Below are 25,095 nucleotides of genomic sequence, written 5' to 3'. Positions count from 1 at the left end.
AATATGCCTTCAAACTTTGATATCTTTCTACTTGATCGCCTGAAGTTTTGTGCTCTTGTAATTCTTTATGTGAGAAGCAAGGAGATTTTAGAATTAACTCTTGAAATATTGATTATTATTGAACTCTTTAATCTCATTGAAAAAACTCGGCTAAAAATAGCAGGAATCTTCAGACCTTTGATTAACTTTACATCTGCCTTTGGTTCTATGGATATATGTCTTTTAAGCTCTGTGAGTTTAAGATAAGCCTCCAATTATTAATATGCTTGCAAAATCTACATCTATCGTATCATTGCCAGAATCAAGCAAGACAGCAGTTTAAATGTATAAGAGAAAAATGAGTCTTGGACTTCCTTTTTACTTTCCAGCTAGATATTTTTATATTCTTTTTCAAGGAATTGGATCATTGCCCACTTGCAAGAGTGAAGAGGAAAATAATTACCCTTCTTTATAATAAGGTCATGGTTTTATTATCATGAATCATGACAGACCTTAGAAGAATTATGAACATGATAGTTATCTATCAAGAAGAGGAGATTAACATTAATTATGATGACACAGGTACTTATTATTTCAGCAGCGCTCAATAATTCTCCAATATTTAAGTAGTTAATATTAACTAATTCCATTCAACAGAGCCCTGTGCCCTGTTTGTGTCAGTCATATTTTGAATTATGTCAAGACACACTTATAAACACATCAAGAGACCACTATTTTAATAATGACATGCCCTTTGAGAATATTATAGAGGGTTTTTTTAACGATGGCTTTGGAAAATTGGTATCACTTTCTCTGGTACATTTCAATAATGGTATAAGTCTTATCATTTGTTAATTTTATTTCCAAAACAGTAGTTTTGCTTTTCATCAGCAGTATAGAATACTACTAGTATTAGCAATAGCAATTAATATTTACTGAGTAATTACTATGTGCCAGACATCTTTCAGTATATTATCTTATTTATTTTCGAGGCAATTTTTGAGATAAGTATTATCTTTTGACAAAGAGACTATCACTCCTACAGATGAGCAAACTCAGACAAGAGATTAAGTAACTTGCACAAGATCATACAGATGGTAAGTGGCTGAGCTGTGATGCAACCCAGAGAATTGACCAATAGCCAGTGGACTTAATCAGTGCTACATTATGTTGCCTGAGCTCCAAGATCCCACCAACAAATATAAAACTGAATCATCTAAGATCCATCTCCAATCAAAAACCATGCTTAAGAAAATAATAGGGTAATAAACAGAAGTGCTACCTATCCACTCTCTTCTGCCTAGTCCAGGCTGTATCTTTGAGTCAAATCAGAACACCAAAGGCCTCCTTTTATGATGATGATGATGATGATGAAAGGACTATCTCAAGAACATATGATTGGATTCATCATAATCCTTGTTCATCATGCAGTCTCATTATTCATCTAGGCATCCTCACATTTTTTAGTTAGTAAGTTAATTACTTTTTATAATGTGGTAAGCACCCAAATCAACTACCCAGTAGGACCTTAATAAAAAACCTCCATATAACTTAAAAAAAAAAAAAAAGTAAATAGAACTGTAATAAGAACTTAACTTCTATGCTCGCTTTGGCAGCACATGTACTAAAATTAGAATGATACAGAGATTAGCATGGCCCCTGTGCAAGGATGACATATGCCAATTCATGAAGCATTCCATATTTTTTTCTCCACAATTCTTTAGTCTTTCAATTTTAATTTTTTTCTCTTTCCTTTTCAACCAATTTCTAATTTTATCAGCTCTTTTAAAAATCTTTTTCAATTTTCATTTTTACGGTTACATTCTCTCCTTTCACTGTATTTAATTTCATTTTTATATATGTGTATGTTTTTCTTTCTTTACAATTTTGAGATGTAGTTTCTTTAACAAACCAACCAAAATACACTCAGGATATAGTGTACTGCTCTGTTCACCTGTTTGTTTATATTCCTTCTTTTGTTTTTTTCCTGTCTTTTTTTATTGTCTTTTAAATTTCATATATATGGTTATATTCTATCTTACATTGTATTTAATTTTATTCTTATACATATATAAGTTTTTCTTTAAATTTTGGGATCTAGTTTTCTAATGAAAGGACCAAAATACACACAGGATCCAGTGTATTGCTCTATCCTGTTCACCTGTCTGATTATATTCTCTCTCTAATTTTTCTTTTGGTTTTGGGATAAATGAGGCAGAAGAGAGAAACAGTGATATAAAAGAGAAAACGGAGAATAAAGAAGCTGAGAAAAAGAGAGATAAACAACTACTGGATCATGAGGGGAGAATTCTAGATACAAGTGATACCATAAAGTGAAACAATATAGAATAATTGGGATCCCAGAAGAAGAGGAGAGAGAGAAGGGCAGAAGGTATATTGGAACAAATTATAGCAGAGAACTTCCCTAAACTGGGGAACATAACAGGCATCCAAGTCCAGGAGACACAGAGAACCTCCCTCAAAATCAATAAAAATTTATCAACACCCCGACATACAATAGTGAAACTTGCAAATCTCAGAGACAAAGAGAAAATCCTGAAAGCAGATCAGGACAAGAGGTCCATAACCTACAAGGGTAGAAACATTAGACTGGCAGAAGACCTATCCACAAAGACCTGGCAGGCCAAAGACTGGCATGATATATTCAAGGTGCTAAATGAGAAAAATATATAGCCAAGAATATTTTATCCAACTAGAAAGTCATTCAAAATAGAAGGAGAGATAAAAAACCTTCCAGGAAAAACAGAAACTAAAAGAATTTGTAATCAGCAAACCAGCCCTACAAGAAATATTAAAAGGGATTCTTTAAGCTAAGAGAGAGCCTAAAAGTAACATAGACCAGAAAGGAACAGAGACAATATACAGTAACAGTCACCTTACAGACAATATAATGGCACTACATTCACATCTTTCAATAGTTACTCTGAATGTAAAGGGGCTAAATACCCCAATCAAAAGACAGAGGGTATCAGATTGGATAAAAAAGCAAGATCCATCGATATGCTGTCTGCAAGAGACTCATTTTAGACCCAGTCACCGCCAGATTGAAAGTGAGGGGATGGAAAACCATTTACCATGCTAATGGACACCAAAAGAAAGCTGGGGTGGCAATCCTTATATCAGACAAATTAGATTTTAAACCAAAGACTATAATAAGAGATGAGGAAGGACACTATATCATACTTAAAGGGTCTATCCAACAAGAAGATCTAACAATTGTAAATATCTATGCCCCTAATATGGGAGCAGCCAATTATATAAGCCAATTAATAACAAAATTAAAGAAACACATCAATAATAATACAATAATAGTAGGGGATTTAACACCCTACTCATTGCAATGGACAGATCATCTAAGTAGAAGATCAACAAGGAAGCAAGGACTTTGAATGACAGTGGACCAGATGGACTCCATAGATACATTCAGAACATTCCATCCTAAAGCAACAGAATACACATTCTTCTTGAATGCACATGGAACATTTTCCAGAATAGATCACATACTGGGTCACAACGCAGGTCTCAACAAGTCCCAAAAGATTGGGATCATTCCCTGCATATTTTTGAACCACAATGCTTTGAAAATGGAACTCAATCACAAGAGAAAATTTGGAAAGAACTCAAATACATGGAGGCTAAAGAGCATCCTACTGAAGAATGAATGGGTCAACCAGGAAATTAAAGAATTTTAAAAATTCATGGAAACAAATGAAAATGAAAACACAACTGTTCAAGATCTTTGGATGCAACAAAGGTGGTCCTGAGAGCATATAGAATACACACCTTTCTCAAGAAGGAAGAAAGGTCTCAAATACACAGCCTAACCTTACACCTAAAGGAGATGGAGAAAGAACAGTAAATAAATCCTAAACTCAGCAGAAGAGAATTAATAAAGATTAGAGCAGAATCGATGAAATAGAAACCAAAAGAACAGTAGAACAGATAACAAAACTAGGAGCTGGTTCTTTGAGAGAATTAATATGATTGATAAACCCCTGCCCAGACTTACCAAAAAGAAAAGAGAAATGACCCAAATAATTAAAATCATGAATGAAAGAGGAGAGATCACAACCAACACCAAAGAGATACAAACAATTATAAGAACATATTATGAGCAACTATATGCCAGCAAATTAGATAATCTGGAAGAAATGGATGCATTCCTAGAGATGTATCAACTACCAAAACTGAACCAGGAAGAAATAGAAAACCTGAACAGACCCATAACCACTAAGGAAATTGAAGCAGTCATCAAAAATCTCCCAACAAACAAGAGCCCAGGGCCAGATGGCTTCCCCAGGGGAATTCTACCAAACATTTAAAGAAGAAATAACACCTATTCTTCTGAAGCTGTTTTATAAAATAGAAATGGAAGGAAAACTTCCAAAGTTTTTCCATGAGGCCAGCATTATCTTGATCCCAAAACCAAAGACCCCATCAAAAAGAAGAATTAGAGACCAATATCCCTGATGAACATGGATGCAAAAATTCTCACCAAGATACTAGCCAGTAGGATCAAACAGTACATTCAAAGGGTTATTCACTACAACCACGTGGGATTTATTCCTAGGCTGCAAGGGTGGTTCCACATCTGCAAATCAGGCAATATGATACACTACATAAATAAAAGAAAGGACAAGAACCATATGATCCTATCAATAGATGCAGAAAAAACCTTTTACAAAGTACAGCATCCTTTCTTGATTAAAACTCTTCACATTGTAGGGATAGAGGAATCATACCTCATTATCATAAAAGCCATTTATGAAAAGCTCACAGAGAATATCATTTTGAGAGTTATCAAATATCAAACTGAGAGTATTTCCCCTAAGGTGAAGAACATGGCACAGATGTCCACTATCACCACTACTGTTCAATATAGTACCTGAAGTCCTAGCGTCAGCAATAAGACAACAAAAATAAATAAAAAGCATCTGAATTGGCAAAGAAGAAGTCAAACCCTCATTCTTTGCAGATGACATGATACTCTCTGTGGAAAACCCAAAAGACTTCACCCCAAAATTGCTAGAACTCATACTGGAATTCAGCAAAGTCACAGGATATAAAATCAATGCACAGAAATCACTTGCATTTCTATACATTACCAATGAGACAGAAGAGAGAGAAATTAAAGAGTTGATCCCATTTACAGTTGCACCAAAAACCATAAGATACCTAGAGGCAAGGGATCTATACTCAGAAAACTATGGAATACTCATGAAAGAAATTGAGGAAGACACAACGAAATGGAAAAACGTTCCATGCTCATGGATTAGAAGAACAAATATTGTTAAAATGTCTGTGCTACCTAGAGCAATCTATACATTCAGTGCAATCCCTATCAAAATACCATCACCTTTTCTCAAAGAAATGGAGCAAGTAATCCTAAAATTTGTATGGGACCAGAAAAGACCCTGAATAGCCAGAGGAATGTTGAAAAAGAAAACCAAAGCGGCGGCATCACAATTCCTTACTTCAAGCTCTATTACATACTGTAATTGAGACAGTATGGTGTACTGGCACAAAAACAGACACATAGATCAATGGGACAAAATAGAGAACCCAGAAATGGACCCTAAACTCTATGGTCAACTAATCTTCCACAAAGAATTTGGAAAGAATGTCCAATGGAAAAAAGACAGTCTCTTTAACAAATGGTGCTGGGAAAATTGGACAGCCACATGAAGAAGAATGAAATTGGACCATTTCCTTACACCATACAAAAAAATAGACTCAAAATGGATGAAAGACCTAAATGTGAGACAGGAATCCATCAAAATCCTGGAGGGGAACACAGACAGCAACCTCTTCGACCTCAGCCACAGCAACTTCTTGATAGACACATCTCCAAAGACAAGGGAAACAAAGGCAAAAATGAACTATTGGGACTTCATCAAGATAAAAAGCTTTTGCACAGCAAAGGAAAAAGTCAACAAAACCAAAAGGCAACCGACAGAATGGGAGAACATATTTGCAAATGACATATCAGATAAAGGGCTAGTATCCAAAATCTATAAAGAACTTATCAAACTCAACACCCAAAGAACAAATAATTCAGTCAAGAAAGACATGAACAGACATTTCTCCAAAGAAGACATACAAATGGCCAACAACAGACACATGAAAAAGTACTCAACAACACTCAGCATCAGAGAAATACAAATCAAAACCACAATGAGATACCACCTCACACCAGTCAGAATGGCTAAAATTAACAAGTCAGGAAATGACAGATGTTGGTGAGGATGCAAAGAAAGGGGAACCCTCCTACACTGTTGGTGGGAATGCAAGCTGGTGCAGCCACTCTAGAAAACAGTATGGAGGTTCTTCAAAAAGTTGAGAATAGAGCTACCCTATGACCCAGCAATTGCAGTACTGGGTATTTACCCCAAAAATACAAATGTAGTGATCTGAAGGGGCATTTGCACCCCAATGTTTATAGCAGCAATGTCCACAATAGCCAAACTATGGAAGGAGCCCAGATGTCCATTGACAGATGAATGGATAAAGAAGAAGTGGTATATATGTACAATGGAATACTACTCAGCCATCAAAAAACCCAAAATCTTGTCATTTGCAACGATGTGGATGGAACTAGAGGGTATCATGCTAAGCAAAATAAGTCAATCAGAGAAAGACAATTAGCATATGATCTCACTTATATGTGGAATTTAAGAAACAAAATAGAGGATTATAGGGGAAGAGAGGAAAAAATAAAACAAGATGAAACCAGAGAGGGAGACAAACCATAAGAGACTCTTAATCATAGGAAACAAACTGAGGGTTGCTGGAGGGGAGAGGGGGGAGGGGATGGGGTAACTGGGTAATGGATATTAAGCAGGGGAAAAGAAAGTGAATTTTTTTTTTTTAAAGATTTCATTTATTTATTTGACAGAGAGAGACACACAGCGAGAGAGGGAACACAAGCAGGGGAGTGGGAGAGGGAGAAGCAGGTTTCCCTTGGAGCAGAGAGTCTGATGTGGGGTTTGATCCCAGGATCCTGGGATCATGACCTGAGCCAAAGGCAGACACTTAATGACTGAGCCACCCAGGCGCCCCAAGAAAGTGAATTTTACTCTATGTAAATTGTACCCTAATAAACCTGACTTAAAAAAAAGAAAAAAACCCTTATTTTATATTTAAATTTTTTTATATTTAAAAATTGAGGTATAATTTACTTAGAGTGAAATACATATATCTTAAATATAAATTCTGGTAAGTTGAGCTTGATAAGTGTAGAAATATGTATATAGTGGTGAAATCCACATCCTCAAGGCACAGGAAATTTTCAAAACAAAAAGTTCCCTTGTATTCTTTCCCAACAAATGCCACCCCCCACCAAAGTCACTGTTGAACTGAATTCTATCATAATCACTTACCTTTGATTATATCTAAAATTTCATAAAATATATACTCTGTGTACAGCTTCTTTCACTCAGCTTAATGCTTTTAAGATTTGCTCATATTGTTTTGTGTATCAGTAGTTCATTCCTTCATGTTGCATGGAACATACCATAGTTTATCCACTCTCTTATAAATAGATTTTTTAGTTATTTCCAATTTTTAGCTATTATTTACAAAACTGCAATAAATATTCTTATGTAAGTCTTCTGTGAACAAAAATGTTGTCTTGAATAAATTACCTAGGTGTGTAATTGCTAACTCATAGGATAGATAATTTATTTTTTGTTGAGATATAATTGGAATACAACATTGTGTTAATTTTAGGTGTTCAACATAATGATTTGATATATGCATATATTATGAAATAATTACCACAATAATTTAAAATCTGTCACCACACATAGTTACAATTTTTTGTCTTGTGGTGAGAACCTTTGAGATTTACTCTCTTAGCAACTTTCAAATATACAATACAATACAATACAATACAATACAAATATACAATAAACAAATATTGTTACTAAGAGCCACCAAAAGCACCACCAGGACTTACTTATAAACTGGAAGTTCATATCCTTTGACCACCTTCATTCATTTTGCCCATCTGCCTCCCCCAACTCTGGCAACCACCAATCTGTTCTCTGCATCTATGGGTTTGTTTTTTGCTTTTGTTTTTGTTTTTTAGATTCCACATGTAAGTGAGACTGTACATTTTTTGTTTTTGTCTGACTTATTTCACTTAGCCTAATACCCTCAAGATCCATCCCTGTTGTTGCAAATGGCAGGATGTTTTTCCTTTTTTCATGGCTGATTAATATTCCATTGTGTGTATTTGTATATTGGTGGGGGGAGGGTGAGTGTCTGGGTGTGGATAGGAACGTTTTCTTTCTTTATTCATTTGTCAATGGACACTTAGGTTGTTTCATGCCTTGGCTATTGCAAATAATGTTTCAGTGAACATGGGAGTACAGAAATCTTTTGGAGATAGTGATTTTGTTTCCTTCAGATAAATACTCAGAACTAAAATTGCAAGGTCATATGGTAATTCTATTTTTAAATTTTTAAGGACGCTTCATGCTGCTTTCCACAGTGGCTGCACCAATTTACAATCCCACCAACAATGCACAAGAGTTCCTTTTTCTCCACATCCTTGCCAATACTTGCTATTTCTTGTCTTTTTGATACTAGCCATTTTAACAAGTGTGAGATGATATCTCATTGTGATTTTGCTTCACATTTCCCTGATGATTAGTGATGTTTAGTACCTCTTTATGTACTTGTTGACCATCTGTATGTCTTCTTTGGAAAAATCTCTATTCACATTCTCTGTCCATTTTTTAATTGGACTTTTTTTCTCTTGAGTTACATGAGTTACTTATTTAAAAATTTATATATATATACACACACACATATATCTTCACTATCTGTGGAAAGATATTTATGCTGCTTCCACCTCTTGGCTTATTATGAATAGTGCTACTGTGAACATAGGTATGCAAATATCTCTTCAAGATCTTGATTTTAGTCCTTTAGGATACATACTTAGGAGTGGAATTGCTGAATTATACAGTAGTTGTATTTTTAATTTTTGAGCAACTGTCATACAGTTTTCCACAGTGGTGATATCATTTTACGATCCCACCAACAGTGCACAAGAGTTCTAATTTATCCACATTCTAACCAACACGGTATTTTCTGATTTTTGGTTGGTTTTTTATATCAGTCATCCTATTGGGTGTAAGGTGAGAGGTTTATCAATTTTATTGATCTTTTCAAAGAACCAGTTCTTTACTTATTTTCACTTTTATTGATTTCCTCTCTTACCTCTATTATTTTCTTTATTCTGCTTGTTTTAGGGTTATTTTGCTCTTCTTTTCTAGGTTCCTGTGATAAGAACATCGGTTTTCTTGATTTGAAACTTTTCATCTTCCCTAATGTGTGCATTTAGTGCTGTAAATTTGCCTTTTAGCACTACTTTACTTGTGTCCGACGAATTTTGATGTGTTGTGTTTTCATTTTTATTCAGTTCAATTCTTTTTTTTTTTCCCTTTCAGACTTTCTATTTGACTCATGTATTCTTTAGAAGTGTGTTGTTTAGTTTCCAGCTGTTTGGAGATCTTTCTGTTACCCTTTATTACTGATTTCTACTTTGATTCTATTGTATCAGAGAATATACTCTGTACGAATGCAATGCTTTTAAACTTGTTGAGGTTTGTTTTACGGAATATGGTCTGTCTTGGTATAGATACGACACTTGAAAAGAATGTGTAGTCTTTGTTGTTTGATGGTGTGTTCTGTAACGGATAGAAATTATGTGATTTCTCTTCTTTAATGTGTTAATGTGTGAATTACATGGATTGATTTCCATATATTAAACCAACTTTTCATTGCTGGGATAAAACCCACTTGGTTATGATAATTTAATGTCTTTATATCTTGCTAGATTCAATTTGATAATATTTATTTGGACTTTATGTCTATGCTTACAATGGGTATTTGTCTATAATTTCCTTCATATATAATGCCCTTAGCTAGATTTAGCATCAGAGTTACGTTGGCCTCATGAAATAACTTGAGAAGTATCTTTACTCTATAATTACATAAAAGAGTGTGTAGAACATTAGTAATATTATTTTATTAAATATTTGATAAAATTCCTTATGAGGCGCTTTGGATCTGAATTTTTCATTGTGGGAATTGCTTTAATTACAAATTCAAATTAATAAATAGATATGGAGGGGCACCTGAGTGGTTCAGTCAGTTAAGCGTCTGCCTTTGGCTCAGGTCATGATCCCAGGGTCCTGGGATCAAGCCCCGCATCTCATCAGGCTCCCTGCTCAGTGGGCAGCCTGCTTCTCCTTCTCCCTCTGCCTCTTCCTTCTGCTCATGCTCTCTCTTTCTCTCTCAAATAAATAAATAAAATCTTTAAAAAAAATAAATAGATACGGAGTTTTTTGATTTTCTACTTATTGTGGTTAGAGCATGTGCTCTACCTGATTCTTTCCCACTTATCAAAACACAATTTACATTCAGCGGAATTTGTAGCTTTAAGCATACAATTCTAGGGTTTTTGACGAGTATATCATAGTCACCAAAATCAAAATATAGAGCAGGGATCATCCTCTACAACCTCTGGGCCAAATGTGGCCCATGGTCTGCTTATGTTTGGCCCTTCAGGTAAGAACCTTTTTTACATTAATAGAGGGTTATAAAAATAAAAACAAAAAAGGATCTATGACAGGGCCCACACATGGTTCTAAAATATTTGCTATGTGACCCTTTATAGAAAAAAGTTTGCCAAGCCCTGATATAAAACAGTTCCACAACCCCCCAAAATTCTACTGTGCCCCTTTGTTATCAGCTTTCCCCTTTAAGTGCAGCCCTAAAGAACAACTGAACTATTTTTTACCTCTGTTAGATTGGTGCTTGCAAGAATACCATATAAATCCAATGTTAAATTATGTAACCTGCAGAGTCTGGCTTTTATTTAGTATAAAGCATTTGAGAGTTACATATGTTATTTCATGTACCCGTAATTCCTACTCTTAAAGCATGGACTTCTGATTTCTCAACTCCTACCTGGATTCTCAACTCCTACCTGGAACATTTAGTCAGATCTCTTACTTTGGTCGGAAACCCAGCATCCCCCAGCACTGGGCGACTGCCAGAATCTCTCTTCTGAAGCACAGCATTTGGCCAAAGACTCAAAAGTTATGTACAAATTGCTGGGGTTTCATCTCTGCCTTGGGCCCTCCTTTCTTTTACTACACCTTGCAAATTCCAGCTGACTCAGCACACCCAAATGGTGCTCCATAAGAACCCTGGGCCTCACTTTCCTGTGCTGCAGTTAAGAAAGTTCAGGAAACTGAATGCTGAGTTCACTGCATCATTTCCCTTCTCTCAAGGACCACAGCCCTGTACTTCTCCAACACCATAAAGTAGTCCCTTTATATGTTTTGCCCATTTCTTACTTTTTTTATGGGGTTAGGGGAGATCAGATCCAATATCCATTATTCCTTCATGGCTGGAATTAGAAATCACTTTGTTTTGAATCATTTAAAAAATGAATAAATTATCTGTAAGCATTTAAACAATGCTGAGATCAACCCAGACAATATCAGTTTGCCATTCTACTATTTTAGTGAAACTACACTTATACAAATGATCTCTATAAATGTAAATGTATAAATGTAATGCACATTTATTAAATTGTAATAAAATATAATGCACATTTATTGAATTGTTTATCAAAGGCAACTTTGATTTTACAAAACTTTGTGCAAAATTTACCTGGATATGCTGCCTTTGAACTGTGTTTATTATCTGTACCTATCCCGCTGTTGTATATAATTAATATAACTAAAAATATTGAGGCACAACACAGCACAGTAGTTTCCCATTATAAGTGAGGTATATGTTTCAGGAACCCCCAGTGGATATCTGAAACCATGGATAGTACTTAACCCTATATCTACTAGGTCTTTTCCCATATGAAAATACCTCTGATAGTTTAATTTATAAATTAGACACAGTAAGAGATTAACAACAATAACTAATCATCAGTTAGAATGCTTATAACAATATATTATAATAAAAGTTATGTGAATGTGACCTCTCTCTCAAAATATCTTATTGTACTGTACTCACCCTTCTTCCTGTGATGATGTGAAATGATAAAGTGTCTACGTGATGAGTTGTAGTTAGGTGAAATTGCCTTTGTGACATAGTGTTAGGCTGCTGTTGATCTTCTGACAATACATCAGAAGGATTGTCTGCTTCTAGCCCACAGTTGACCATAGGTAACTGGAACCACAGAAAGCAAAACCACGGATAAGGGGGGACCGCTGTGTGTATTGCATATAATCTTGAAAGTCATATCTTTATAGAGTATTACATTCCTCTGTTAAGAGAAAAAGATAATAAATAATGAAGGGCCAGCTGCCATTTTGAATTTCTAGCCTACCATTGCTTTGATGCTCAAAATATGAATTAGAAAATGTTGCATTACGTACCATAGTTTACAAGTCAAGATTTATTTGTTCTATACTTTTCATGCACAACCCTGGGGTCTTGTGAGGAATGAGCAAAGTAACTGTCTTCTGGGCTTAGAAAGTATCTCCCAGGAAAGCAGGGAGGTGTAGTGGAGCGAGATTGTGGTTTGGAGTCAGACTAATAGGGACTTAAATCTTTCATTGCGTATATCACTTCAGACAGATTTTCTTATTTCCCTGTGCCTTACAACCTAAATGGATCGTTTTGAGATTTAGATGATGTATTATATACAAATAACCCACCTCAATCCTAGGCCTTAGTAGAAACCCATTGGTTAGGTGCATCTATTCTGTCCCTATTCTACCACCAGCACTACTAAAAAAGTTTTCATATATATATTTTTTAATTTTATATGTGTGTATATGTATATATAACATATAATACAGACATATTTGTAGAAGAGAGAGCAGTTTTAAATCACATCTCTATCCTGTGAAATTGGAAATTTACCACCTTGTGCCTCAATTTTCTAATCTGCACAAGAAGTGTTATGTTCAGCTGCTCAGGAATTTTTTGAGGATGCATTAGCTTTCCGTGGAAAAGTAGAGTTTTTGGAAAGTCGGAGAAAGGAAAAATTAAATTCTAGGAAATAATTTATTCATCAAGGTCTTGCAGAGGAAAGGCAAGGTTTTGGTACCACCTTTAACTGCCATTTTCATTTCCCTGAGTCTTAAGTTTGGGTTTCTCTAACAACCATGAGCTGAGTATATTTTTGTTCTAAAAACAAAACAAGTAAAAATCTTGAATTGTTCAGAACCAGTGCCCAAAGCCAGCATTACCTTTTTGGAAGCTACAGTTGCTTTGATTCACTGTTACAGTCCAAAATGTAGTGCCTTTCAGGAGAATGCTCCTTGGAAGCAGGGAGTCTGAGTCCAGTTGGATATCAGTGTGAATATTGGCATTGGCAAGATCTTCAGACCTAATGTTTGCAGGTGAAATATAGTCACTGTGCCTTTCAGCAAGAGTGCCCTATTGAGCAATAACACCCAGTTACCTGAAATCTGATGATGACAAACCCTAAGTATTTTCTCCTCTCCATTTCAAAGTCCCAAAGTCCCCTTTTAGTTAGAAAGAGATACTTTTAAATAAATGGGAGAAATAGTGAAGTTAAATTCTTGGTTAAAGTATTTTAATCATCAGACTGCATGATAGAAATGAATGTGTTCACTCCAGCAAACATACAGCATTACACAAAAGGCCTAAGGAAAAAAGAAATGAATATGCTTGAGAGAAAATGAGAGGCAGAAAAGAATAAATGTGCAAAGTCATATAGGGTGTGTGTGGGATGGGGGGTGGAGGATGAGCAAAAGCACAAGGCAAGAATATCACACTTGCATTTGTTTTTTAGTAACTTTTTAAAAAATGTAACCTCTGCACCCAGCGTAGGGCTCAATCTCAGGACCCCAAGATCAAGAGTCAGATGCTCTACTGACTGAGCCAGCCAGACACCCACACACTTGTGTTTAAATAGAACCCAGAGGTTGAAATTCACACTCACTCTGAGTTGCCATTTTGCTGCCTTCGGGGCCCATGCGGCAAGATCCTTCTAAAGGATTAGCAAGGGACAGTGGAAGGAAGATTTGGAGTCCAAGAGACCTGAGATCAGTAACCCTAGCCAAGTTACTTAAAGCCTTCTGACCCTCCATTCCAACTTCCTGAAAATGGGTGCATAACAATAATTGTACATTACATGAATGTGATGAAGAGTCCATGAAATGAAGCATGATGATGGTTACACAGTGATAATATAAACTTTTTAACAATGCAAAGTTTAGTAACTCTTGTTTGTAAGTATGCAATATTGAACTTTAGAGTATTAGCCCTATTTGATTCAGCACACAGTAAATGCCACAACAAAGCAAATTATATTCATTTCCAGTTCACAGATCATTTATAAGTCAAATATTTTAGGGTTTTTAAAGTATTATAGGTTTCACAATAAAGAGTCTGTTTTACATAATTTATTGCCAAAGTTCTACCACTAACCACTTAGCATATTCTTCTACCACTGACCCTCTACTCCCAGAGTTGTATATATCTTATAGGATTGCTTTATCTCATAAAAATATTGAAGACCTCTATAATAAGGGGTTTTTAATATTTTAATTTTAAGTTTAGTGGATAGAGTTTTAAATGTATCAGCTTCATGAATTTTCTTATGAGCTTCAAGGTACAAATTAATAACCAATATTGATCAATGGAATATTTCTTCCTCTCACACATATCCTTCCCCTCACTTCTCCACATCCCCAAACACCTAACTTTTAAGTCTTTTTTTCCTGTTGAGTCTGTGACAAAATTAGCATGGAGTTCAGCAATTTACTAAGTAAAGTTTCAGAAAATATCTTTTGATCTAACATATCAAAGAAAAGAATCTGGGATCCCAAAGTCACCCAGCAAAAGGTAGCACTGTCTTTTCATCCTACAGCTGCGTAGAGGTGTATTTGATAAAGCTGTTTGGTTATACAAATAGAACTGAACGGACCATCCTTCTGGGGGTTAACTCCATAACCTCACCAGCTCCTCTGGGGTTCTCAAGCAAGAAAAACTCTCTGTCCATATTGCTTCTGCACCATGCAGCTAATCTTTGAGGACACAGAGTGACCTTTTACCAATCTCAGTAACACCTGGTAAGTGCCTCCTGTTGATAGTAGTACTGTGTTTTAATGAACAAATAAATGGCTTATCTACCCTTCTTGGCAAGAAACCCCAGCTATTGAGGCGAAGCACCAGCTCTCCCTATGTTACTTGGGCTAATTGACTCCTTGGATGAAGTTAAATCACACTTATCCCCAGTGGGATGTATGTTTGCCAGTAATCAATAGCTCAACAAGATCCACATGGCAGGTAATTAAGTAGAAAGTAATTAATACCCATCAAAGGTTTTATTAACTGTTTACCATTCCTTCACTCAAAAGTCCCACTGTACTGTAAATAAGAGAGGAAGAGGCAAGAGGAGGGGGGCAGGGGCTAGTTTTGTTTTGTAGGAAGCCAAATAATTGCAATTTTCTTCCTGGGTTCATCCCATTTTGAGGCCAGGAACTGCTCTTCAAGTTTTCATTTTACTGGCTTGTTCTCTTTGTTTCATTTTTGCACATACTCAAAAATAGGATCTCAAATGTACTATTGTAGAAAAACTTTTATTCTGATATGAAGAAAAAAGGGAGAAAATAAGATAGACACGGTATTAGGGAACCGTGTGTTGAAGAAATTGAGTGCCGATAGGCTAAATTTGGGAGAATCAATTCTACCTAAAACGAAGAGAAAACTGTTTTCTTGGTGAATGGAATGCCCTAGATGTCTTTAGTTATTTTTTTTTTTTTACTATCTTAGGTTCTTTAAATTAATCATTAAAAGTATTTTATTTTTACTTTTACTGAGAATAAATTCTGCCTGTAAAACCTCACTTATATCAAGAAAGATTTTATGTTGTGGACTAGCCTCTTTTTTTTTTAATCTTCCTTTTGTGCCAATACCTTTTGGAGGATACGTTCAGAGGACAAGAGTCTTTTCTTTATGCTTTTTTCTCTTTGCTCGTCTTTTGATCTGGGAAAGAAATTGAGTCAGTTTCCAAAGAAGTCCTGGCTGTAGGTGGGACTCTAAGGTAAGAAAATGACATCAGAATGATACCTAAATTAAGAGAACACAGAACAGGTTAAACACCGGGAGCTGTACTTCATTTACTTGGAAATTTCTCACCTATTGACCTGGTAAGACTTAGGGTTTTGAGGCCTGGATCATTTACTTTCAAAGTCCTTCAGTTAGAGATTTAAGAATACAGCAGCGTATGTTAATGATAGGGCTGTGGGGAAGAGATTGTTCTCAAATTATATCTTTGTTACCAAGCCTCTATGATAACATACTAGCATCCCTTTCTTGTAATTACTGAGACTCCAAAACAGTTTCCTTTGGAAGTAATAGAGAGGCACACATGTTCAGGATGACGAAGGCTACCGAACATATGAATACTTGACAAAGTTTTGTGTGCATCTTTAACCCTACTAAAATGATCCCATGCTGACGATGGACTCTGAAAAACAAACTGAGGCTTCTGGGGCAGGGGGGCGGGGGGTGGGGTGGGAGGATGGGTTAGCCTGGTGATGGGTATTAAAGAGGGCATGCTCTGCATGGAGCACTGGGTGTTATGCACAAACAATGAATCATGGAACACTACATCAAAAACTAATGATGTAATGTATGGTGATTAACATAACAATAAAAAATAAAAATAAAATATAATCAGTTAAAAAAAATAAAAAAATAAAATCCCATGCTTATAGAATTTTTATAGTGCCAAAGGAAAAAAAAATTCTTTTAAATATGACACTATTTTATTCATGAAAATGAGTGTTTTAACTGTAAGTCTGAGGACATAATTGAGAAATGAGCATGTATGTCCCTGTAAACTTGCTCTAGAAAGGGAGCTAAAACTATAGATGCTTTGAGTATTGTCTAACTTTTCTATGTATTACTTTTATGCTCAGAAAAATACATATTGTTTAACTTAATGTTATTTATATTACTATTAGTCAAACATTCTTATAGATACTCTTACATGGATTACATCTATATAATATAAACGAGTGAGCCATGTGATCACATTATAAATGTTTTTTTCTTTACAACAAATGTCCCCCCCCTTTGCTTGACCTCTCCACTTGAACCTCCAGAGTACTCACTTATCTCACTGTATGCAAATGTATAATACAATCACATATATAAACATACACATATACATAAACATACATAAACTCACATAAATATACTAAAAATGTTGAATTGTATCTGAGTCCTATGCTCCTGAAGTGCCACAGGGGTTGGAAAACTCATCCCCGCCCCACCCTTTTGTAACCTCAAAGAACCACCCTGCCCCCCTGTATTAGGAGATAAAACCCATTTGATTCTTCCTTAGAACTCAGAGTCTTCTTGTTCCCCTTTCCTCATGACTCCCTTGTTTATTTGTCTTTAAAAAACCCATAAACCCTACTTTATTCAGTCCTTTTTTTTTTTGAGATGTCCCTTATTAATGAATATTCTCTCTATTGCAATTGCCTGAATAATAAAATTATCTCATTAATTGTCCGCTGCATTTTGCCTTCCACCATATACCACACACACACACACGCACACGCATGTGCACAGGCATATTTTGTTTTGTTTTGTTTCTTTTACAAGAAATGAAATCATATTATCCTATCTATTGCAACAGGACCTCATGCAAATTCTCCCAATAAAACTAGTGTTGTTTTAATTCCTTATTTTTAACAACTGTAGAATATTCTTTGGCTTGAATGTACTGTAATGTATTCCCTTATTGATGAGCATTCACTTTGCTTTCAATTTTTGCTACCATAAAATAGGTAAATATATATGTTCACTTCTATATTTAAAAGAGGATACCATATAACTTAGAAAAAAAATGTAACATTTCACATTTCCAAAATTTAAGAGTACCCCTTTGCTAGCATCCCTGCCAAAATTTTGCCAGTCTGATTGGTATCATATTAACATGACTTTACTATTCCACTGTCTTTGTCAACATAGCTTTGTTATTCTGGGGGATTCTTACTCAGAAAGATGAGAGTTGCAAACAACTTTATTTTTAATTCCAAGAACCTCCTGAAAGATTCATCAACTCTTCAATAGAAAGTGTTAAGTGACAGTTTACATCCAACACTCTAAGCATCTTGCCTCAGTATACCTGGCTGTATCCAGTAATCTTAAATCTTATTTCATGATGCTTCCCCAGTCCTCATCAACTCCCTGCATTGACAGATCTACTTTAAACCAGACTTCAAAAACTCATGAATATCCTCACTTGGACCGCCTCTCTCTGAAATACTAGTAGGCTCTCTGGAGGTGGTGCGAAAAAGCAAAAAAACTCATCTCTGTCTTATCTGCAGGTTGTTTTGGTGTTATTTTGCAAAGCCTGTATTTACAGGAGGAATTTCAAAACTTCTTTCCATGGGAAGTTGAGGTCAATCCATTTTGCAGATAAAGGGACAGACGAATTTTTTTTTTTTAAAGATCTTTCTTGAAGATTTCATTTATTGGACATAGAGCGAGATCAAAAGCACAAGCGGGGGGCGGAGGTGGGCGGCAGGCAGAGGGAGAGGGAGAAGCAGGCTCCCTGCTGAGCAGAGAGCGTGATGTGGGGCTCGATCCCAGGACCCTGGGATCATGACTTGAGCCGAAGGCAAATGCTTAACTGTCTGAGCCACCCAGGTGCCCCAAGATTTTTTTAATTTATTCATTTGAGAGAGAGAGAGTGTACAAGCATGAGTGGGAGAAGGGCAGAGGCAGAGGGAGAAGCAGACTCCCCACTGAACAGGGAGCCTAGACTCAGGGCTGGATCCCAGGACTCTGGGATCATGACCTGAGCTGAATGCAGCTGCTTAACCCACTGAGTCACCCAGGCGCCCCAGGGACAGATGAATTCTAAGGGACAGAATGTGAGTTGCCCGTTATCAGTCAAAGACCTAAGTGACTGAAGGGAAAGGTCTTAAAATTTTGTCTTTTGCCACTCTGTTTCCAAAAACTTGTCAATATACAAGGATAAGCATTGCATTCTAAGAAGAGAAATGGCTCTTTCTTCTGGAATCTTAAATTATTCTGATATTATGAGAGAGTGGGAATGTTTTTAGTTTGACACATACCTCATAGCTTCTCACATGTAGTCTGTACTCTGTCACTAGGGGAAGACAAGTTTAGAGGACTTTCTTATAGTTGGAATACTCAAAAACATACCGCAAAAAAAAAAAAAAAAAAGTAGATATTCTGCTGGCTTCTTTGGATGTATTTTCTCATTTACTTCTCATCAAAAGATACCTAAGAAGTAGCTATGGCAACAGTCTTTGCATAAATGAAAAAAATATGGAAGCTCCAAAAAATCTAAGTAACTAGTCACTGCTCACACAGGTACGGAGTGACAAACTAGAAAAACTAGACTTGGGATCCAGATATATTTGCTCTTCTTGAGCTTGTCATTGTCCCCCTAAACTCACAACATTTGAGAGGAGAAACTAGATGTCTCTGTTAGAACCATAACACACTATTAAATGGGGACTTTAATAGTATGTTAATGCTGTCGATGGCTCTAAAAATCCCTGACTTAATTCATGAGCCAGAATTTCTGTGAGAAATAGGAGAAAAAAATACAGCAGTCCTGGGCCCAGGAGTACTATTTTACTGTCTGCACTTATTTCCATAGAGGAAGACTATGAGCAGGTCAGTTGTTGAATGGCCAAGATTCTCGAGTTGTGCTGGAGCTGTATCCAAATTTGCTTTTTAGCAAAAGCCTGGAACTCAGGCAGCTTGACAAGTGCATAGGAAACCCAATCACAGAGAAAGGAAATCCAGCTGAGTGAACAGGGTTTCAAGAACGTGCAAGAAGGTGAACTCAGACAAGAGGATTTTTAAATGTCTTTAAGAAAATGAAACACTTACTTGCTGATTTCTAATATTGTAGGAAGCACATCGGTAGAAGGTTAAGACAGCAGCGAGAAGGCAAGAAAAAATAGATTCTAGATGATTACTTCCTGTGCCGTGACCATCATGACAGCATCATTTCAGCCACCATTTTTCACATGCTTGTTACTCTGCATCCAAAATTTATTTTCTTTTTGATAAATTTTCTAGAGGATGCTGTTCTCAACCCCACTTTTCAGCTAAAAAAACCTGAGGCTTAAGAAAGACAAAGACATTTCCCAAAGTTCATAGAGCTAGTAAGTGGCAGAGCCTATATTCAAAGTCAGGCCTTTAACCATTAGGCCAAAATCTGAAAAGAGGCAAATCCTAATATACGGATTTCCACAATTAAATAATTTCAAGGATTTAAAATAAATTCAATGCCAAATATTCCAATATTAGTCTTCCAATAGGTAGAAAGGAAAAGATCCTGCTGCCTGGGTCTAATTAGAAGCAATTACCAGTACAAAGAGCGTATTCAGCTGAACTACTGCTATTGCATGCTACATACTTTTAAAGAGGAACATGTCTCCTAATACACCCTAGCAAGGTGCCACTCTCCAATTACACCGCTAGCAGCCTTGTAATGAGGCCTTTCTTTTCCCCCTCCAATCAATATAAATGCCTATCAATGTAAAATAGCCACACGGTTTTCTACAATCGGAAAGGAAGAAAGCAAGCCCGGGCTGACACAGTATCTATAATATATCTAAATGTAGTGCTTTTTTTTTCAATATGCATTACTGGTATTATTTAACATGCATTGAGGATGGCCCGCATGCAGGAGTAATTAGAACAATGGACACCTCAAAGGGAACACAGAGATGCCCTGCCGTGCTGATAAGGAAAGGTGCCGTCAGAGGCAAATCACACCCAATTAAGACATAAAAAGGAGACATTATTAATGCTTAATTCTGACTGTGTCAAGAATCTGTTTGCCTTCCTTTATTGCTGATAAAATCGTTGCCTTGGCCTTACTGCAAAATTAGTGGTTGGCATTACATTGTGTTATAGTCACTGTAACCTACTAGAAATTTTTGTGTTTGTGTATTTATTTGTGGGCTTTGTGATTTGTGTCTTTATCATAATATCACTTAGCATTAACTTTGTAATTCTTCAAAAAATGCAAAGCCTCAGAGCAAAACCAGAAAAAAAAAACTCTTTTCACAACATTCAGAACTGTTCAAGATGAGCTTGATTTAAATTTGCGTGAGCTATACGGACTTGTGAGCTGGGTCTTCGTTTGGTTTCTTGTTTTTTGAACTATGTATACTTTACCGTGAGTATCTGAAGACAGTACGCTAGGGAGGTATACAGTAGGGTTTTTTTGGGGGGGTGGGGGTTGAGGGGGTTAAAATCATTGCACCTCACCTCACTAGGAATTGATGGTAATCCTTAAGCAGTGTGGCTAGATGGCCTTGGTCTCAATCTCCCCTGGTAGCTGTTCAGGGGCCTTCTGCTCCTGTCCCTCACCATCTCTGTTGTGCTAGATACATGGTTCCTGCTGCAGGACCCTTGCTCAGTCTTGGGTCCTTACTTTACAACTTCTTGCAGGGGCAGTCTTTCAGTTTTGAGCCTGTCTTAGTGAATGTTGGGAATATCCATGTAATGATGCAGAACCTATATTCTCTTTAATGACTTGGATTGTTTTTGTTTTACCTTGGTATATGAGAGGGATCATAATGATCTTTAGAGGCAACACAACTCTTCCCGTTTGAAATCCAAAATAAGAGTGATCTTCCGTTACAGCTGTGTCATGAAACTTTCAGACTAAAACCATTTGTGTTCTCTAGTCAATAGGAGCTTGGTGTCCTGCTTAATATGGCATAGGTAACATGTGTGAGAGGGTGAAGTCAATTCAATTCAGCAATTATGTGTTGAGTGTTTAATAGAAGCCAAGCTTATGTAAGCCGGTTTCTCAACATCAAAATAATTCATAAGCTGGTCCACTAAGGACTCATGTCCATGATGACTCATGCTATAAGGAAATTCTGAAAGTGGTACTGATGCAACATAAGAGTGCACAAGGATCCTCCCACACATGTTCTAAGAGAACAGAGAGAGAGAAGCACATTGCTCTTCTGATAATAATTTTACCTATTCGAATGTTACACTTTTCATAGTCAGGGTAGGAGAACAAATACAATCTAATCAACATTTTGTATCTCTGCTGGGTCATTTTTACTCTTGAGTAGCATAACACTTCACTGCTCTCTACCAAAAGGGACTATGTAAGCAATTGTCAGCTGATGCTAAAAAAGGGGAGAGTTATGAGTGACTAGTAAAAGGACTTAGGGATTAGTCTTCTACAGGAGCAGAATGAAGGGAAGAAATCGTGCCTTTTGCTTTGCCTCAGTATTCCCTCCACCTCCTAAGTAAACACTGTTCACTGATGGCATCAAAAAGAGGAGTATAGATGGCAACAAAGGGCCAGGCCAGATCAAGGCCAATCTACATCTCTTGGGCTGGTGACATACACCGGGAGATGGAATCTGAGCAGTTCCTGGTTCCGTTTATCCCCCAGCAGAAGAGTTTAGGGTCTGATCGAAATACTCAAGAAAATAGGAGTTAAGTATGCTTGAAATTGTCCAACTCTATGACAGATGGATTTCTAAATTCACAGAGACAATGGAATTGTTACATTTTAATATACCTTCCACTTTGAACATTGACTATGATATTCTTTTCTGGTCCTCTATTATACATTGTTTCTTCAAAATTAGTCATTTTTAATATGCAAGATTATGCATGTGGATGTTAATTAATTATTTTTTTTTTTAAGTTCTGCTTCTAGCCTGGAACTTTTTCCTTCATATTTCCCCAAATCAGAATGGCAGATACTTCACATGTATGCTGATTATCTGCCTTCCCCAACCATGGCAGGTCTTACTGATTAATTTTAGCAAGCATTCCTACTGAGTCTTAGAATCCTTCTCAACACAGCTCTACTCCAACACCATGAGCAATCAGAGTTGTCCTGGGAAATTAAAAAAACTATCCTTGATGTAGATAGTTGCAGAAACTGTAATTTGAAGTTCACCCTTAGATTCTTGTCTGTGCTATGTACTCACTGGCTTGTGGCTGGATCTGTGTGAAACAGTTTTTTTCTTTGATGATGCTTTTCTGACATTGACTTTACATCTTTTGTTAATTTTTTATATATTTTATTTTATTCCGACTTTAACCAGAGTGTGAGTCAATTGTACCACAGTATTCATAGCTGCTCATTACTCTGCCCTCACTCATTTCAGAATGTCTTTACCTCTGCCATTACGATCCCAAGAATAAGTCACTTGAATTTTCATTGTGTAGAGTATGGGCTCTGGAGACAGGCAGCCTATTTTATATGGCCTTCCATTGGTTTCTTTATCTGAAAATGTAGATACTTAAGAGTATCCGCCTCCTACAGCCGCTATGAGGATTAAATGGGTTAACGCATGCCAAGCACTTACTTAGAACAGTGCCTGCCACGTGGTACGTGTCCAGTACGCATTAGCTGCTGGCCATTCTGGTATCACTGGCTGTTGCAGCTGACCTGGGCTAGATGGATTTGCTCTCTTTCACCTGTGCATTCTCAACGTGTAAGAGCTGATCTCTTATTTAATCACTTAGACTCACGGAACCGAAGGTTCACCATTATGTAAGTGGGGTCACATTAACAGCAATAGCAATGGCATCAATTTTGCTATGTCTTTAACTCACCTGCTTCCTTGGAGCCATATTTCTTTGAAAGGGCTCTCAAGTGGTCCTAGGAGTCTTCAAAGAGTATCTTTCCAGGCTTCCCTGCTGCACTGTCATGTCCCCCTGCCTTCCGATCGCCCACCCAGCATCGCAATCTTTGTTGTTGCTCTGCTCAGCAAGAATTACTTGTATTTATTGCTTCTCTTCAGTCAAATTCTATTGCTGTCCAATCGATCTTTCTGTGATTATGGGAATGCTTTATGTTTACACTCTCCATCATAGGAGCCACGAGCTGCAAGTGGCTATAGAGCGCCAATGTGGCTGGAATGAGTAAGGACCTATATTTCTTATATCATGCAGTTTTCATTACTTTAAATGTAAAGAGCCACATATTGCTAATGGCCATGGAATTGGACAGCAATTGAACCTGCAACCACCAGAGTTATGCCGTGTTCTGCATGGATAGGAGGAAGGCATCCATGTTCCTATATTGTGATCACTTAGTCTCTTGGATGCTTAAACAACCGGTGTGTGCCCTGTGCCTCACAGAGCCCTCTTTGAGAAGATCTTCAGTTTCTGTCTGCAGCTCCCTACTCTCCAGGTCACAGATACTAGCCAGGTTGGAGAAGCACATGAAGGAAACATTTAAATTATGTTTCTTGGTCTACCTCTCTACCTTCCCACCTCCATCACAGTGCCCTCTTTCTAATTTCTTCTCTTCCACATTCCTTTTTCCAAATCAATTTATGCACATTGACTTCCCCAAGAGTATACAACAGTTTGATAGCTACATACACATGAATTAATCCAGATATTGTGCACATGGATAAAAACAGATTAGTATGTATTGTGTTCAAAGCTATTAGCATCAAGAAGTGATGAGATAGAAACTTCTCTATTTCTTCTTCCCTCTCCTTTAATCTCATCTCCATTGTCTACTACCCTCCAGGAAGTCCTCCCAGCATGCAAGGATTCAGCCCATGATGTGCATCTTTGTCTTTACACTTCCAATCATCCTCAGTGTATGAATTACTTGGAAAATGCAGATTTATAACCCTGAAACACTCTAGCTACACTGTTCCCCAGTGTTAACAAACTCATTTGCATTCCTCCTTTTACACCTAGATGTGGCCATATCCCACCTCCCGCATGTTTTGGATCTAATCCACCTACAAGATCTTAAACCCAGAAACCCTCTTTCCTAAGCAGCTGTTATCCTTCCACTCCCCTCTCTTTGTTTTATGACATACTAACTTGGATTAGAATTACTTGTATTTATTGCTTCTCTTCTTTAATATATTGTAAGTTTCTTGAGAGAATAACAATCATTTGTTTCCTATTTACCTTCAATGCCTTATGCATACGAAGTGACATTTTACTGTATGTAGAATAAATCACTGTGTTGGATAAATGTATAAAGATATCTCCCTGTATTCCTTGACTGCTATCCTGGGGCTTATTTGCATGATCTGTCCCTAACAAAACATCCTG

General features: G+C 36.7%; 1 non-coding gene across 1 annotated transcript; it reads left to right on the top strand.

Annotated features, from left to right (window-relative positions):
* Positions 1 to 1,579: 1,579 nt before the first annotated feature.
* Positions 1,580 to 1,685, top strand: LOC115938898 (U6 spliceosomal RNA). Its single transcript, XR_004073895.1, has one exon. It is a non-coding gene; the product is annotated as a U6 spliceosomal RNA (small nuclear RNA).
* The last annotated feature ends 23,410 nt before the right edge of the window (positions 1,686 to 25,095 follow it).

The sequence above is a fragment of the Leptonychotes weddellii genome, chromosome 14 (genome assembly GCF_054177405.1).
Source record: "Leptonychotes weddellii isolate Sample4059 chromosome 14, ASM5417740v2, whole genome shotgun sequence".
In the NCBI taxonomy this organism is placed as follows: Eukaryota; Metazoa; Chordata; class Mammalia; order Carnivora; family Phocidae; genus Leptonychotes; species Leptonychotes weddellii.
The sequence above is the reverse complement of the archived record's forward strand: the minus strand, read 5'-3'. Positions and strand labels throughout refer to the sequence as shown.